We start from the raw sequence: 16,836 nt of genomic DNA, 5'->3' as shown, positions 1-16,836 counted from the left end.
TATGTCCAAGCAAGTAGCAGCATTTATGGAAAGCTGTGTCACTTTTAAAAAGTTCACTGCAGAACATACATTATGTGTATTGAGGGAAGCCATAACTCCCCCAATCAGGCCTTTCCAACATCTCCACATTGACTATGTCCATATGATCCAGGTGTGCCAGGGCTGCCGCTACATGATAGTGTTTGTGTGCACATTCTCCTGATGGATCGAAGTTGGTCCCTATTCGCACCCCAATGCCCTCATTGCAGCAAACATCCTCATTCTAGAGGTATTCCCGTGATGGGAGGTGTGTGAAGCCCTGGGGTCAGGCAACGGGCCTGATTTGGTGAATGAGACTTTTGAGTACATCACAACCCTACTGGGGATACAGCACAAATTCTCCTGTGTCTATGTCATCTTTGATGTCATGATGTCATGGGTATTAGTCTTAGCAGTGCATAGTGGTGGCACAAGCTATGGTTGCATATCTTACCATAACTGACACATTTTTGTGGTTTTTCGGTTTTACTTGTAACTATAACATGGATAGGTTATTAGTGCAAAGTAACTGTAATGTCCCTTTAAAAGAGTTTATGCACTGAATTTGATTGGTTTTTCTTAAGACAACTGAACCATAAAGTCCCTTTTACAATGTTTTTTCACTGATATAAATATATATATATATATATACAAATATATTTATATATGTATATATATTACACGGGCTGCGGTAGTGGCTGTGTACTTATGGTTAAGTTGCTAAACCCAGAGGAAGACCACTTTTTGGGTGGCTTATAACATCGCTCCCCCTGGACGAATCCTCACCAAACTTTTTTTTAAAAAGTATATGGCCCGCTCTGAATTTATTTCGTAAGTTTGGTGAGGTTTTGCCAAGGGTGGGGGGAGGTATAGAGGGGTCAAGTTTTCTTTTTCCCATAGACTGAATGGAAAAACTTTTTTCTCATGCCTACATCCCAAACCGCTCGACGGATTTTCACCAAATCTGCGGCAAGAGCAGCAGGGTGTATGTGGACAGGGTGTGGGAGCTGGCTTATTGGACTGTCCTGGGATTCTTGGGTGTATGAGGGTCTGTGCAGTGGGTGGGTGCAAGCAGTTTAATAGTATGTGAACTGAAGTGGATAGTGCCTCAGACGGCCTCCTTATGTGTGTGGGTTGTGGTCAGTGGGCAGATTTATGGGTGCATGGCTGTATTCAAGAGTATAGTGCCTGGCCACAACCACTGCAACGTTATATGGCCATGCACTCAAGATTGTAACACTCGCATATGGATTGCACAAATACGTGTATAGAAATGTAATTTGCTGATTACAAAGAAGCATGACACCAATAATCGTATACTCACTGTATATGTTGTTGAGGCACTGTACACCTTATTTTAACTCAGTGTAGAATACTGTTGAATATTGTGGCACTGTGGGAACACATTGTCTTTATTGCATCTGCCCACTGGCTGCAAGTAGTGTAATAGTATGTGTACATAAGTGGTTAGGGTGTGTGTCAGCCCACTGGCTGCAAGTAGTGTAATAGTATGTGTACATAACTGGACAGGGTGTGTTGCAGCTGGCTTATTGGACTGTCCTGAGGGTTGTGGCCACTGGGCAGATTCATGGGTGTATGGCTGTATTATGCTGTGTTAATTGTGGTCAGCTACTGGAGTCTTGGGTCATGCACCCAATAGTCTGTCCACTGGCTCCAAGTAGTGTAATAGTACATGTACAGAAGTGGAGAGGGCCTCTGATGCTTGGTTTATGTGTGTGGGTTGTGGCCAGTGTGCAGTTTGTCTGGTGCATGTCTGTATTATGCTGTGGTGATTGTGGCCAGCTACTACTCTCGTGGATGCCCACTGGCTGCAAGTAGTGTAATAGTATGTGTACAGAGTGTAGTATGTGTACAGAGGTGAACGGGGTGAGTGGAACCTAGCTTATTGGACTGTCCTGAGGGTTGTGGTCACTGGGCAGATTCTTGGGTGTATGGCTGTATTATGGCATGGTAATTGTGGCCAGCAACTACAGTCTTGGGTACCCAAGTGTCTTTCCACTGGCTGCAAGTAGTGTAATAGTATGTGTAGAGAAGTGGATAGGGTGTATGACAGGTGGCTTATTGGACTTCCCTGAGATTCTTGGGTGTATGACAGTTTGTGCAGTGGATGCAAGTATTGTAATAGTATGTGAACTGAAGTGGATAGGGCCTCAGGCGGCTGTACACCTTTTTTGAACTCAGTGTATAATACCGTTGAAGTGGCAATATGGGATTTGAATATTGTGGCAATGTGGGGATATACTGGATTTATTGCATGTGGAAATGCAGGAGAAATCCGTGTTTCATTGTCTGTGATAAAAGAAAACATAACATGTTAGGGAAGGTACTTCATATGTTGTATTGCATTCCATTTCAGACATGTATGTACTTTGTGGACCCTCATAATTAGTATATTAAAAGTACTATGCTTTAAACAAACGTCATGTCCAATGTGCTCAGTTCCTGTGTATGTTTGCATAAACACTGGGTCTGTGGGGAAAATATCCATCACTGTCAGTTGATGTGAGGAGATGGTACAAATGAGAGTTTCATTATTGAGTATGTTATGCAGGGCAAGTGGCAGGCACCCTGTTCATATGCATGCAATCTATGTACTTGCTACGCTTTGGAAACATTCATGCAATTTTCATTTTCTGTGTGCATTACAAAACATATGCATACATGTAGTTTGTGTTGATGGATGTAGATGTGGATGAATCTGGAAGTAGAAATCTTGGGGAGTTTTAAATACTTTTGGATGCAGATGCTTGGGAATCATAGGAGACCTGTGCTCTGAGTATTGAACAGTATATCTACAATGTTGTACTGAATTGACAGAGTTCGATATAGAGATCTGGATGTTATTGGTGGATGTTTCTGGGACTGCTTACCAGTAGCCAATGAGAGAGTGCTGGAAAGGGAAGAAGGGCCATCCCAGTGATACGAGATCCGCGAACACCACGGTACATCGCAGATAACACGTGCTACATCCTGGGCTTCTCAGCATGCCTGCCATGGAAATGGGACTGTGGGGATAAGCCAATCAGGTGTTATGGGAGTGCTTTACAGGAAGGGAGGGTAATATTCTTTTTTATTGCTGTGTTAGTTGTGTGGTCAAGATGGCTGGAGTTATTGTATGCATAGTGGGAGATTCCTGTGTATGTGATCAGGAGAGGTATGCAAAGGCAAGAGGTGTTTCTGCAGATCTTGGTTTTCCAGGCCTGGAGGCTTTATGGTGCAGTCTGCCTGGCCGCAATTGGCAGGCAATGTTTGCTCTTTGCAGAAACATGGGAACTTTTGGTAGTCCTGATGTTTTGGTGGTGTGCTGTGGAGGAAAGCATTTGGGCTACATCAGTGCTCCAAGTTTGGTTCCTGTATTGAAGTTGTTGGTGGGAGAATTAATGCTGCCTTTCCCTACTGCAAAGGTGTTTTTTTTTCTGAAATACTACTTAGAGCACAATGGAACAATCCCAATGTCTTCAATCCCCAGCAAAATGTTGGAAGGTGCCTTGTTAATAGAGGCATGGGTATAGTTTTGCGACGTGCTAACATGTCTGTTTTCTCCAATGACAACATTGACCCCCTTAGTGTGCACCATTTTACCGCAGACAGCGTTTCCTTGTCCATTCTTGGAAATGCTTGTTTTTTCACAATCTAACAAATGCTTTATAGAGGTTGATGTAAGGCAGTAAGGAGGAAAAGAAGAGGAAAAAATCCCCCAAACAAATAGAAAACAAAAGGTGTTTGCTCAGTAGCAGCTAAAAATAAAATAAAAAAGGCTCTTTTCAGAGCCACCTCAATAGGGGAACTCTGTATGTCTAAATGTCTAAATGTCTCCCCCTCACCCTCTTCAATTGCCCGATGTATCAGTGAACTCTGCAGTAGTTCACAGATCACACATGCCACATCCAGGACTTTTAAGGATGGCAGGCATGGAAATGGGACTGTGGAGGCCAGGGGATTGGTCAATAAGGTTCCCTGGCTGTGGTGTGCAAGGAGAGAGTGTGGGAGAGGCGCTGTTTGCTGATAAGAGTGCAGATGGATGTGGCTGTGGCTGTGTGTTTCAGGAGGCAGATACATTGGTTGCAGATGTGTGCAGAGCACTGTGGATTGGCTGCACATCTTGGATTCACTCATGTGGATGTGCACTGGTATGGAGTGCTTGGCATGAAGTGGCTGGATTTGCTTCCACTTTGTGCCACTTTGGTGATGCAGCATCATCCAGCCATTATTATTGTTCATTGTGGAGGGAACAGTTTAGGCCATGTTACTGGAATCCCTCTGCAGTTTGCGATGAAGGAGGCAATTGGGAAAGTCATGGACATGTTTCCAAACTCTTGAGTAATTTTTTTGCGCATTGCCCAGAGACAGATGTGGCTGTGCTCTTCATCATTTAGTCCGTAAATGGAAAGAGCCAGGTGCAGTGTCAAAAAAGCTATTTGCGCATTTTTGCGAGATGTTTGTATGTCTTCCTTCCACATGAAAACATTACATTTCGTAGCACAAACATTTTCCGCAGAGAGGGTTTCCACCTTACTGATGCTTGCAATCAGCTTTTATTTGCGCAATATCCAAAATGCTTTGCAGCCATTCTTGCATGCATAGCAACCATGTGTGTAGTAGGTGTTGGCCACTTCAAAACAAAAACCAAAAAGGCTCTTTTCAGAGCCACCACTTTCTTCCGGAAAATAATGCAATGGTTTACATGCTGCCACACCCTGCATGCTTTGGGAGTCTGCAGACTACAGCACTGTCCGCGGACTTTGCAGGCTGTGCAGGGGCCTGCATCATTTCATTGGCACTTCTATTTTTAAACTGTGAAATGTGGCTTTGAAAAGAGCCTTATTCTTGTTTTTACTGTTTTGTGAATGTTTTTTTTTAAACATGACACACAAGGGAGGGAAAGGTAGGGAGGGTAGGGAAGGGGCACCGACCACAGGGATAAGAAAGGTCAGATGGAGAGAGGAAGATGTTGGGTACGCCTCATTGAAGTAGGGAGCACTTTCCTTCATGGTGCCGGACTGCAGCTACAAAACAACTCCGGAACTGCTCACCCCTGCAGAGTAGTGCATCAACATACACACACAAAATAGTGACCTTGGAAAGGTAAGGATCTACTGTGGTGCCTTTGGCCTATTAGGCTGTTTTAGGGATCCGATTCCCCAGAGCTGTGTTCTTTGTGGTGGCAGGAGCAGATGCTGAGAATTCTGCAGTGGAACTCAACCTACTACCCTGTTCGAAGGGGACAACCCTCCGGACTGCTGCTTTGTGGCTGGATCTCAGGTGTCGCCCCATGGAGGTAGTCCATAACTGTACAGCTCAGGTTTGCCACAACTGAGTACCATTTGGCACTCATTGCAGTAAACCCTGGCTGCACTAGCCTTGGGCTTACCACCAACGGTGGTAAAAAGGCTCCACACCAAAGGCTCACATCGGCAGCTGGTAGTGGGGACTTCCACTACCTCATTCTCCTCTTCCTCTTCTTCCTCCTCTGCATTGACAGGCCTGTTCCCCTCTCCAGGCTCTTAGGAAGGTGGTGGTGGTGTTGGTGGGTGTGGTGCTGAGGCAGTGGCAGCAGATGCAACAGCAGTGGATGCCATTATGCAGGTAATGCAGGAATGCAGGAACAAGGAACAATCTGGTGCAAGCAACAATCTGGTGCAAACAGCAGTCTGGTGCAAGCAGCAATCTGGTGCAATCAGCAATCTTGTGAAACAGCTATCTGGCAATCTGGCACAGTGCTCTGTTCAGGAAATCCAAAAACAGAATGAGGAGCAGTGTGGCCTTTTATAGGGGTGTTGAGGAGCACTCCGCAGACAGGCACGCACTTTGCGACACTTCAAACACCAAGATGGGCTCAAAAAGTTCTAAAAAGTGTCCAGATTGCCAGGGGCATGGTCTGGGACCTCTGCAACGGTGAAGCTTCACAGTAAAACACCTCGGATTGGCCCAAAAGGCACGTGTTTGCTGTTTGGGGGCCCGGACCCTATTTATGTATAAGGACCGATGCTCAGCGTAGGTGAGGTCACATGGTGATGTCGTGAACATTCGTGGATGGGACAACTGTCCATAGGACACCGATTGCATGGGATCCATTGTGCGCAAGTGCATAGGTGTCCTACAGACAGGGTTGGGGTCCCCGAATTAATTAAAAGGGTGACACATGTGCGGTGGACAGTTCTGAACATGTGCTGTGTTCGTAGGACCCATGGGTTGCAATGCACATGTGCCAGGTGTCCGCTGGACATGGGAGGGGTCCCCACACCTGTTTAAGTACATCACCGCTTTGCAGACATGCCGGACAGGCCCGTTTTTCGTAGGACCCGGGTGGAAGAAATGCACATGCCGCCAGGTGTCCGCGGGACAGGGATAGGGTCCCTGAACTGCTTACAGGTAAGTCACAGCTTTGCGGACATGCGGACCTGCACGGAGTCCTACAACACCTCCATTTTGAATGCGGACCTCCCGGACACGCACAGTGTCCCTAGGACACCTCCATTTTGATTAATTGCAGACATCCCAGACAGTTCCACGCTCTGCAGACTCCATGTAGGGCTTTTAAAAATGAAAATACACACACAAAGCAACAGTATACACATATAACTTTATTTACACACATAAATACACACAATTAGGAAAGTAAAGGGGTAGCAGAAATGCAGACATATAGAGGGGAATAGGGGTTTTCCACATGTTGGTCATCAGGGGAGGAAGGGATTTATGTCTCATCATAACGTCTTTGCTTATAGGGAATTTGTGGGGATGGTTGGCTGGGACAGGGGTAAGAGGTACAGGTGGGACAGTGGTATTTAATATTGTCCATTAAATGTCTCTCTACACATTCTTTTAAGTCACCAAAACTGTTCATCAATTGGTCCATTTTTGACTCCAGTCTCACTAGTTTATTTTGCACATTGTTAGTTTGGTTTTCTATGTGCCCATGCACTTGTGGAGGAGCTGCTGCTTCTGGGCCATTCCCTTCATTTCCTGTATTTACTGTTAAAAAAATGAATAGATAAAAACCTTTCAGGTACATGTGAAGCAATGTGTATTCATTATATTACTTTTCAAACTGCACTTTGTACCATTGGAGTTACTGTCTTCACTCATTTCATCACGAGGGAAATTACCCTCAAGCCCCTCCAGGGTGCTTGCCATTTCTGTGTAATAAAAGAGAATTTATTTTTACAATCATTGTACACAGAACAAACTGCACAGTTATATGAAAAAATCTAGTTTACTTACCACTTTGTAGTACGGTTTTGATGACACTACTTTGCACTTGTCCCACTGACAGTTGCTTATCAATTTGTATGTAAATCAGAACTGAGGGAATACTGTTGGAAGAACAGGTTATTTTCCTGCATGGTGCATTCCATTATGTTGCACACTCTATGCAATTGCATGGCTGCTTTTAGAATTATAGAGTTTCTAGACCTATTTAATTTTTCCTTACAATTCACATATGTGTTGGTCTTTAAAGATTTTCAGTTTCTTGGCTGTATACTACCATAATGTGAAACAACCCTGCCCTATTGGGCAGTGTAGATGCTGCCCGATATCCGCGAACAGTCGCAAAGTCCTCGGACCCTAAGGTTATCGGCAAGGGGTCAGGGGGTTCAGTATGTTGTATGGTACATCTATACCAATTAAGGATATCCTGGTAAAAACCTATGAAATTCAGTGAAAAAACTTTGTTAAAGGGACCTAATGGTTAAGTTGCGCTAATAAAAACCTATGAAATTCAGTGAAAAAACTTTGTTAAATGGATGTTATTGTCTAGCTGCCCTAATAAAAACCTATCAAATTCAGTGCATAAACTTTGTTAAGAGGATGTTATAGCTACATTGCACTAATAACAACCTATCCATATTATGGTTACAAGTAAAACCGAAAGTAGTGTAAGAACATATGGGAAGGGTAAGGTCTACAAATATAGTATCTGTCAAATTTGTAGTTCCTGACTCTCACTGAAGAAAAGCATGTGGCCTAGATATGTGAGTGAACAAAAAAGAAGGACCCAGACATGTGACATCATCAGTGATGTCCTCAATGACATTTTAGATGTAATCTTTGATGTCATGGGTGTTAGTCTTAGCAGTGCACACCGGAGGCGCAAGTTATGATTGCTTAGCTTACCATAACTGGCAAATTTTGGTGGTTTTTCGGTTTTACTTGTAACCATAATAAGGATAGGTTGTTATTAGTGCAAAGTGACTATAACATCCCTTTAACCAAGTTTTTGCACTGAAATTGATAGGTTTATATTAGGGCACCTGAACCATAATGCCCTTTTAACAATGTTTTTTCACTAACTATATATAACACGGCCCGCGGTAGCAGATGTGTAGTTATGGTTAAGTTGCTCATCTCATAGGAAGATCACTTTTTGGCTGGCTTATAACTTTGCTCCCCGTGGACGTTGGGTGAGGGTTCATGGAGGGGGGGCAAAGTTATAGGGGGGTCCCAAAATGTTTTTTTTTTCATAGACTGAATGGACAAAAATGTTGTGCACGCCTACAGGACAAACCGCTGGATGGATTGTTACCAAATTTGCGGCAGGAGCGGTGGCTTGGTTTCAAAAGCATGCTTTTGTAATGTTGGTGAAAATCCATCCAGTACTTTTTTAAGAAACAACTAAAATGTACGTCTCAAAAAAATAGTGATATCTGGCTTTGCTCCATGGTCCTATTTCCCTGTTCACTCCACGGTCAAAAGTCTCATTGTCCTGGAGTGTGGCGTGATGTCAGTGAACATTGGACGCACCCGGTGGTTGGCAGGAGGGAAGCGTGATGTGCGTCACAATTTTGGGAAACGTTGCCATGTTGTATCAGAGGATAGTGCTATGCCGAAAGGGGATGGAAAACATGGTTTGCTGCACCTAGTGGGTGTAAGAGGGGATGGAAAGGGTGGGGGAGTGAAAAGCGGTTCATATGATATATTTGTTTAGGTGGAAGAAGACAGTGGTGTGCGAGCGGTGTCCGCAAGTACTGTGGCAATTCGCGGGTACCTCCTCTGGTGACTAACTTCTGTGGTGACTGCAGGGAGGCTCAATTGGGGATGGGGAGTGCACTGCAGATGATATCAAGATATTCCTATTGTGTTGTGGAGTTGGGTTGGGGTGCCAATGGCTGTGTTACGTTTGTGGGTTGTGGGAAGTGGCCACATGTTACCATGCATGACTGCATTGCGTTGTGGTGGTTGTGGCCAAGGCCTAGCCTCTTGGGTGCACCAATTGCTCCACCACCCATCTGTTGGGATGTGGAAGGAGTGACACGGGAAGTAAGGTGCAAAGTATCTGCGAACAAACAGAAATAAGAATACATTTAAGTAGCCGTTATCAGTTGCAGCATACAGGACAAGGGTCTGTGGGAAGGATGTCGTAAACGGGCCCTAAGTGTCTGGGTCATGGGCCTTTGGATGATCTACTGTGTGTTTTTGAGTAGCGTCATATGTACACCCACTGCCTTGCTCTCTGTTTTGTAGGTCCATCTCCGTCTATGGCCACACATGCGAATTGTCTTTCAAATGTTGCCAACAGACCCTCTTTTCATGTGTTTGCTTTTCACAAAAGATGTCAGTGGCAGCGAGTGTCGTCACATTCTCTGTGTCTGTGTCCAAAGAAACATTAAAAAAACAAATCATCATGGGGTACCCTCCTATTTCAGGACAATGAAGGAGCTCTTTTGCCAAAATATGCAACACTACAATATTACCTGTCGACGTTTGAGTGCTGGTCGAGCGCTATATGGACCTCTGACCATTAATAATTTGAATACAATGAAGGCGTGAACAAATCTTAAGTGTTTGAAAAGTCATTGTAAGGACAATAGCAGCACACGATTGAGCATATGGTGTGCTGTTTCAGTGCATGAGTTGCTTTCAGTTTCAGTGTTGTGCTTTATGTATACATTTTCATGGGCTGGAGAAGCATGTCAACAAAACCAACAACAATCATAGCTGTCATTTACGCTGAATGGTGGAGACATGGCACTGTAACACAGCGTGTCCACTCCTGCTACAAACCCCCGTATAGTGCACACAGGCAAAGTCTATGGTACAGTAACTTCATAATTATGCGTACAGAACTGTATCCTACTGAATTTTAATCCCAAAACATATGTAATTTAAAGTTGTACTTGGATAACTTCTGGAAATTCCATGGTTATACTGTGTGGATGAGGAATTGCTGTGTACAGCATATTGAACAGCTGCAGCCTACCTTTGCAGAACATGTGTGGAGCAACTACACTGTAAGTTATCTTTGTTTTTTTATTTTTCATTTCATGCAATGTCTGCCCTTGGAGCAAATCATGCGTCCCGTTCAAGGCTGTGTTACAATGAGCATTTGTCCTATTGAAAGAGAGGTATGTTAGGTTTCGCTTTCCGGTAACTATGCGGCTAAAAAAGAAAATTCAGGTGGCAACGTGTTTCAGTTTCACTGTGTATTTCTGAATGTCAGTAGTTTTGTTATGTTGAAGTTAGTATGACGTACATGGAGAGATGATGGTACCTTATACATGCGGCACTGAATGCACAGATGACAACATACATAAAATGTAGATTTACAGCTCCTGTGGACTATTTATATGCCCAGTGTCTTACGAAGCAATGGTGTACGATGGCAGACTGTGTGCGATGGCTACGCATATGTGGGTGGCAGGGCCATTTTACGCAGTTTGGTGTTTTGCAGCACGAAGATATTTGGGGCTCTCGTTCATTAAACAAACGGAATTACTTAACACCTTCTTCAAACATTGTAAGGGGGTATGGTTTTCAAATTGTGTCTCTAGTACACATTAAAAAAGAGAAGCAGAAGTTGGAAATTGTATGGAATACCGCACACTTTGCAATATGGTTGCCGAGTTGTGAACCATGTGCTCCACTCTATTCTGTTTCTATAACTTTCACTCAAATGGTGTACATAAAAACAAAAATTACCTAATGCCCTGATTGGTGCCAGTGACATGCGAGGAGGCAAATCTTACAGCACGTAGGACAGTCATGTAAGACATATGGATGCATTTTTCTGTTTGGGTTGATGTGATTGTGCAGATTATTGGGTAGGTTGCTGTACTGTAGTGCATTGAATGTGTCCATTTATTACAGGGCTATTTGAAGAGGGTATTCAGCAAAGAGGTTGTCCATTGTGTGGAAGTAATGTCATACAATCTGAACAGAAGTAGCTAAGGGATAGGTGGATGTGTTATGTGTCGGGTTTGTGGTAAGTGGATAGATGTTTCTATGCATGGTTGTACGATGCTGTGGTAGTTATGTCCAGGGTCTACAATATTGAGTGCATGGCTGGAGCACGTACACTGTACGGTGTGTAGTGAAGTGTGTTGGCCGTGGGCACAAGCAGCACAGTGCAATATAGCTGTACATTGAACATTGTGGCATTGGTATGTGGATTGCAGAAATATGTGGACGCATTACACTTTGCAGGCCTGTGTTGTTTTTTGTGTATGGGATGTGAAATGTTGTAATAATCGTTGCTTCATTATCTGTGGAAAAAGAGAACATAACATGCTACAGCAGGTATTTTGTTATTCTGTAGTTCATTACATTGCAGATATTGTTATACTTTGTGGACCCTCATAATTAGTGTTTCATAAGTACTATGCTTTAAACAAGTGTACTGTGCAATATGCACAGTTCCTGTGTTTCTTTGCATAATCATTGGGTCTGGGGGAAAAATAACCCATGTTGGATTTTTTTAAAAACTTCCAAATGTATTTGCTGGCACGTTGCACAGTCAAGTACAGTAACGTTTGCACTGATAGTAGTAATGTTTAAGGTATACTGTTGCAAAAGGAGGAATTGCAATGGTGTACAATTTCTGTTTTGTACATGTTGCTAGTATGGTTGCAGTTATATAGCAGTTGGTGTATTCTAACTGTTTACCTGCTTCTTTTTTTTCGCACTGTTTCTTTAAACGTTTGGTTGCTGCTGATGTTTTGAAAGTATTGTGCCATTGAACTGTGCTACTGCAGAATTGTGCGGGTAGTTACATACCTGATAGCGTACTGTAACTGTTCATACTTTGGAAGTGTTTGAGGATGTTTGTAGCACAGTGGTTGCTGAAGGTTGGGTTGGGCTGTTTAGTTATATTGCATTATTCTGGTTGCAGGTGGCGTACTCTAACTGTTTACAGTGTCCCATTTCTATAGGGTACATTTAGAAGCTTGTGTATTACTGTTGGTAGTTTCACATCTTTCCACATTTTGAAGTGGTGGTGTAACATTTTGGCTTTACATACTGATATGTGCATATGCATTGAATGTGTATGGGCATTGTTAGACAGGTGGTGACTCATTTGCGTACTTGGTGGTTTCAGAGGTCACTGAGGATAGTTTTGAACCCTCATACTTAGTACTTTTTCTTTTTACGTATCAAGAAGGAATCAATATTTCTGCCATTTTAGTACTATTATTGTTTGTCTGAGTGTAATAATTGGGTTCATTGGGGAATTAGTTGTCGAAAAGATACCTTGATGCATTTGTTGGATACTTACTGTATGATAAGTTATTCCAGTTCCACAGTGTCGAAGGTCATTCTTTTTTGTGCAATTACGTAGGTACTTGTGGGTGCTGGGGAGTAAGGTGTTCTAATTTTGTACATCAATGAGCACATTTTAGCTTCAAGAATATTAAGTAGGCATTTGCAAGATTAAGAGGTAATCTCTGCTTTGGAATAATGGAAGTATCATTGCATTCCCACCATGATCCTTGCTTTCTAATGTATGCATTATAGTGGCCTGCACTGGTTGTTTGCCTGTGTGGTAGATTATGCCTATTGTTGTGAAGGTTTTCTTGCCAAGTGATACCTGTCCGTGCGTGAAGGTAGTAAGTTTGCAGTTATTTTTTGGTTCCATCTGCATTGTATCTTAAAAGCATTAATATTACATATTGACCATGTGATTGTATATGTAACATCGAACAATTATCAGAATGGCAAGAAGTACACAATATGCTATGGTGTGCATTTTGCACAAGTTGCTGAAATGGAATGGATTCACAGTTAGGTATTGATACATAGACAAAGTGCTCATTAGGGGTTTCCTCCTGAATGACATGGCTGCAGAGAGTATATGTATGTTTCCACATGTAGGAAATCTGAAAGATTTCATTTATGGGTATGCTTTTACTTTCCAGTATTTGTAGTGAGTACATTAGTCATTCCTGTGGATCTTCTTGTCTGTTTAAGATGAATTTCACCATTCCAGCACAGTAGTCCAATTCCTTCTTTATTCCTGAGACACTGTAAGAGTTGTCAGGATTATTTACTGCATTTCTGTGAAGAATTAGCATTTGTAAACACAACTGGTCCGAGACATTTAAATAAATGGTTTCCACAGTTGCTGGTATTTGGAATAGAACATATATTGCTACATTTGCATAGCAATTTGCACAACTTGTATTGGAAAATTTGAATGGACCAGGTAGTTCTGTGTCTGAGTACTTTGATGGAAGTGCACGTGGTTTTTTTGAAGAGGTAGTTTTTTTTGTGTGTGGAGTTGGGTATGTGTTGTCCTTTTCAATCCATGTGTCTGTGTTTTTGGTAGTTGATGCAGTATGAGCTGATGTTAATTTCTTTGGTGGTACTGTTGGGAAATCATTTAGAACTTCTGATTGCATGAGTTTTCTTTTAAACCCTTTGCCTTTTTGAGGAACAGGGTACATTTTGAGATGGGTGTGTAGACTGCACATAGTCTATTGTACTCTATGATGCAAAGAATGTCAGCGCTGACTGTACTTGCATCAAAACTAATATCAATTAATGCTTGATCTAAGGTTAGATCTTGCGATTTATGCATAGTCACTGTATTAGCTAGCGACAGAGAAAACTGTTCTCTGTGTACTTACATGTCTTTGAAAAGAAGGAATCAAGCTGTTGTGCATCATATCCTTTTAACTTTTGAAAGTCTCTCAAACTGGATGTTGACAAACTGAATGCTGTTGTCCCGTTGGTATGTCTGGAAGCCAACAAATGTACCAAGTGCTCCATTAACTAAACCTTGCTCTATGTCAAGGTTACGCTTGAGTATTACTCTACAGTTAACACATAATGTTAACATTTTCTCCAAACCAGCTTTGTTAGAGATAGAGTTTTCCAAGGTATTTAGTCGTGCTATGGCTTGCTGACACATAGGTATTATCATATTGTGTATGTCCAGTTTGTCTGTGGAGTGGATTTCCACTAGTGGTTGCATTTCTTTTTTCAGCATTGTTGCATTGAATTGTGCACAGCTTGCTAGAGTTGGCATTAAGGACATACAGTGACATTTTTGTGAGCTAATTGTTCCATGACATCAGTAGCACATGTGTTATGCCCATACAGCTCATGGATGCGTCCGGTATTTAGGGTAGACTACGCTTCCTTTAGTACACCAATCTGCATTTTTTTTAAATGTTGGCATAGGTGAGGTCTACATACTCACACATGTTTTGAATTAGTTCTCTGTATTGGAAATGTTGCCAAGGATTTACATTCCGATGCTTCGAAGACTTTTACGGCACAGTTTGTGTCCTAAAGTTTTAAAAGTAGGGTTAACCTTTCACTGGTGTTAATTGATGGGGATCTGTGAAAACAATTACATGTTTTCCTCGAACGAGTTCTTCGTAGTCTGTTTTGAGGACCTCTTGCAATCTGAGGTAAATCAAAGCTAACATTAGGTTGGAAACCATTCTCACCTCATTTATTGGGAGCATTTTCATTTATTTCAAAACTCTGCGTAGCTCCATAGCAGCTTCTGCAGAAAATTTGTAGTACTCTAATTTGTTTTGGTATTCTACTGGAAGGAATAGCAATCGTGTAAAGTGACCCCACCTATGTTGTAGGCAGCTAAATCTGTGGGGGCGGTTACAACAGCTGAAAGATTATTGTTTGTTAATTGTTGGAGGAATTTACTGATCATTTTTATTAAGAATGTTTTCCCTGAACCAACTTCACCACTTACATATAGCAGTACAGGTTTGTAGTTTTCACTGGTACAAGTTTTACTTTCGTGCCGTATACCACGTTCAATTTCTTTACTTACTTCTAGAAAAATGGTACGCCGCTCATTGTTCAGTTGGGATTTTAGTACAGCAAACGCTTCTGCAGATTGCCTGTACTGACACGTGTTGTTCTTTACTTCCATTATGGCTAATTCTGCCTCATTTGCTATGAGTGGCTGTCCAAGTGGTTCTTGGCTTCCTGTCACAGAAGCTTCACTGCTCTCAGGAGTGTCTACATTTAGTTGTGCTTGAAGTTCTTCTTCTTGTTGGCGTTCATTGTCCAATATTGTTTTGTACAGTGTAAAGTTATTATCTGTTATGGTACTTTCACTTGCATTGAAAGCATATTCAAAGGATGTGTGGGTGGCTAATAAATCTTCTTCTTTTCTCCATGGTTTGAACGTTGGAGTAGAGCCATGTAGTACAGTTCTTTGTGTTGAGGGGTTTTTAATGACAATTTCATATGATTAATCAGGCTGTGTTTGGTAAGTTTCACCAGGCTGCCTTCACAACTTTCGACTCTGTATCTACCTTTTTCTCATCTGGTTTAATGTTACTTCTGTAAGAGAAGTTTTTGGCTATCTGGTACAGGCATGTGGTTTCTAAAGTAATACTCCGGTTTGGAAAGTATGTGACCAATACGTTGTTTTTCAAAATGTCCTGGCTTTTGGGATCATTTTTGGCTATTGTTTGTATGTCTTCGTACGATTTCAGAGCTCTTTTTGTGGATGTAGCAGGACCAAGGCCACACTATGTTTTCAGATTTCCCATATAAGCCATGCTGGTTAAATGGTCTGCGGCTTCGTAGCAGCCACATTCTCTATGGGACAGCATATTTATGCCAAAGCTGTACAATTTCTGTGACAGTGTTCTGTCAGATGATATGTCATCCCAGAGGTCTTTGAGCTCTGTTTTCTCTGCTTTGGTTAAGTAGGCTGTGACATATTGTGCAACTGCAGTGGAATTGTCTGAAATGTACTGTACATCTACATTTGCATTACATAGGAGGGCAATTATTGCATTGTAATCATTGATGTACTTTGATTCTTCTGATCTTTTTACGCAGTATGTGTTCTTAGAAGATTTCCCAACATGTTATGATTATTTGGTATACACATCGCATTATTATCAAGAAAATGAGTATTCGATATAGGATTCTGCATATATTAGTGAGCCATTGTGGCATCCAGGAGGTAATGGCTGAAAACCACTGTCACCTTTATTGATCATCACTGCATCTTCCATGTCCATTTTTAGTTTTGCCATCTATTTAATTGTGATTGTCAGTGTGCCAGTATTTGCATTATTAGGTGGCACGTATGTGCAGCTCGTGCTGATGATTTTACGACGCATACCGCCTTTCATTAATGTTATTGAATCTACTACCATTCAATTTTGGAGCACCATAAGTCGTAGCGCATGCAGTTCTTCTCAGATTGCATTAGGTCCATCTTCAGTGTCGCTTGACAGTTCCATCAACTTCCAGGAGAATATTTGAATCTACTTTGCATTTGTGGCTATTTGTATTTCTAGGGGCTAGGAGGAAGGTGAAAAATGTTTCTGTTTTGGAGAAGAGTCAATATTGTGTTAGTATCTTCTCCAGGGCCTTGTCTGCTTCCATTGAAAAATAGTTTGACCTTTCGTTTCTTTTACTGCTTGTCCTTTGACTTTTGGGGGCACACCAGGGGTCTGGGACTCTCTATTGGGCAATTCCTGGATTCCTGGGACCAACAGTACAGGGGCATGCAGGGTCACTAAGTGCGCTTTTGTGCCACACTTCCACTGGGCCTCTATGATTGTGGAAGTTCCCTCATCCATG

Source organism: Ambystoma mexicanum, chromosome 5q, assembly GCF_040938575.1.
Source record: "Ambystoma mexicanum isolate Mex_15411 chromosome 5q, UKY_AmexF1_1, whole genome shotgun sequence".
In the NCBI taxonomy this organism is placed as follows: domain Eukaryota; kingdom Metazoa; phylum Chordata; class Amphibia; order Caudata; family Ambystomatidae; genus Ambystoma; species Ambystoma mexicanum.
This window is presented reverse-complemented; position numbering follows the sequence as displayed.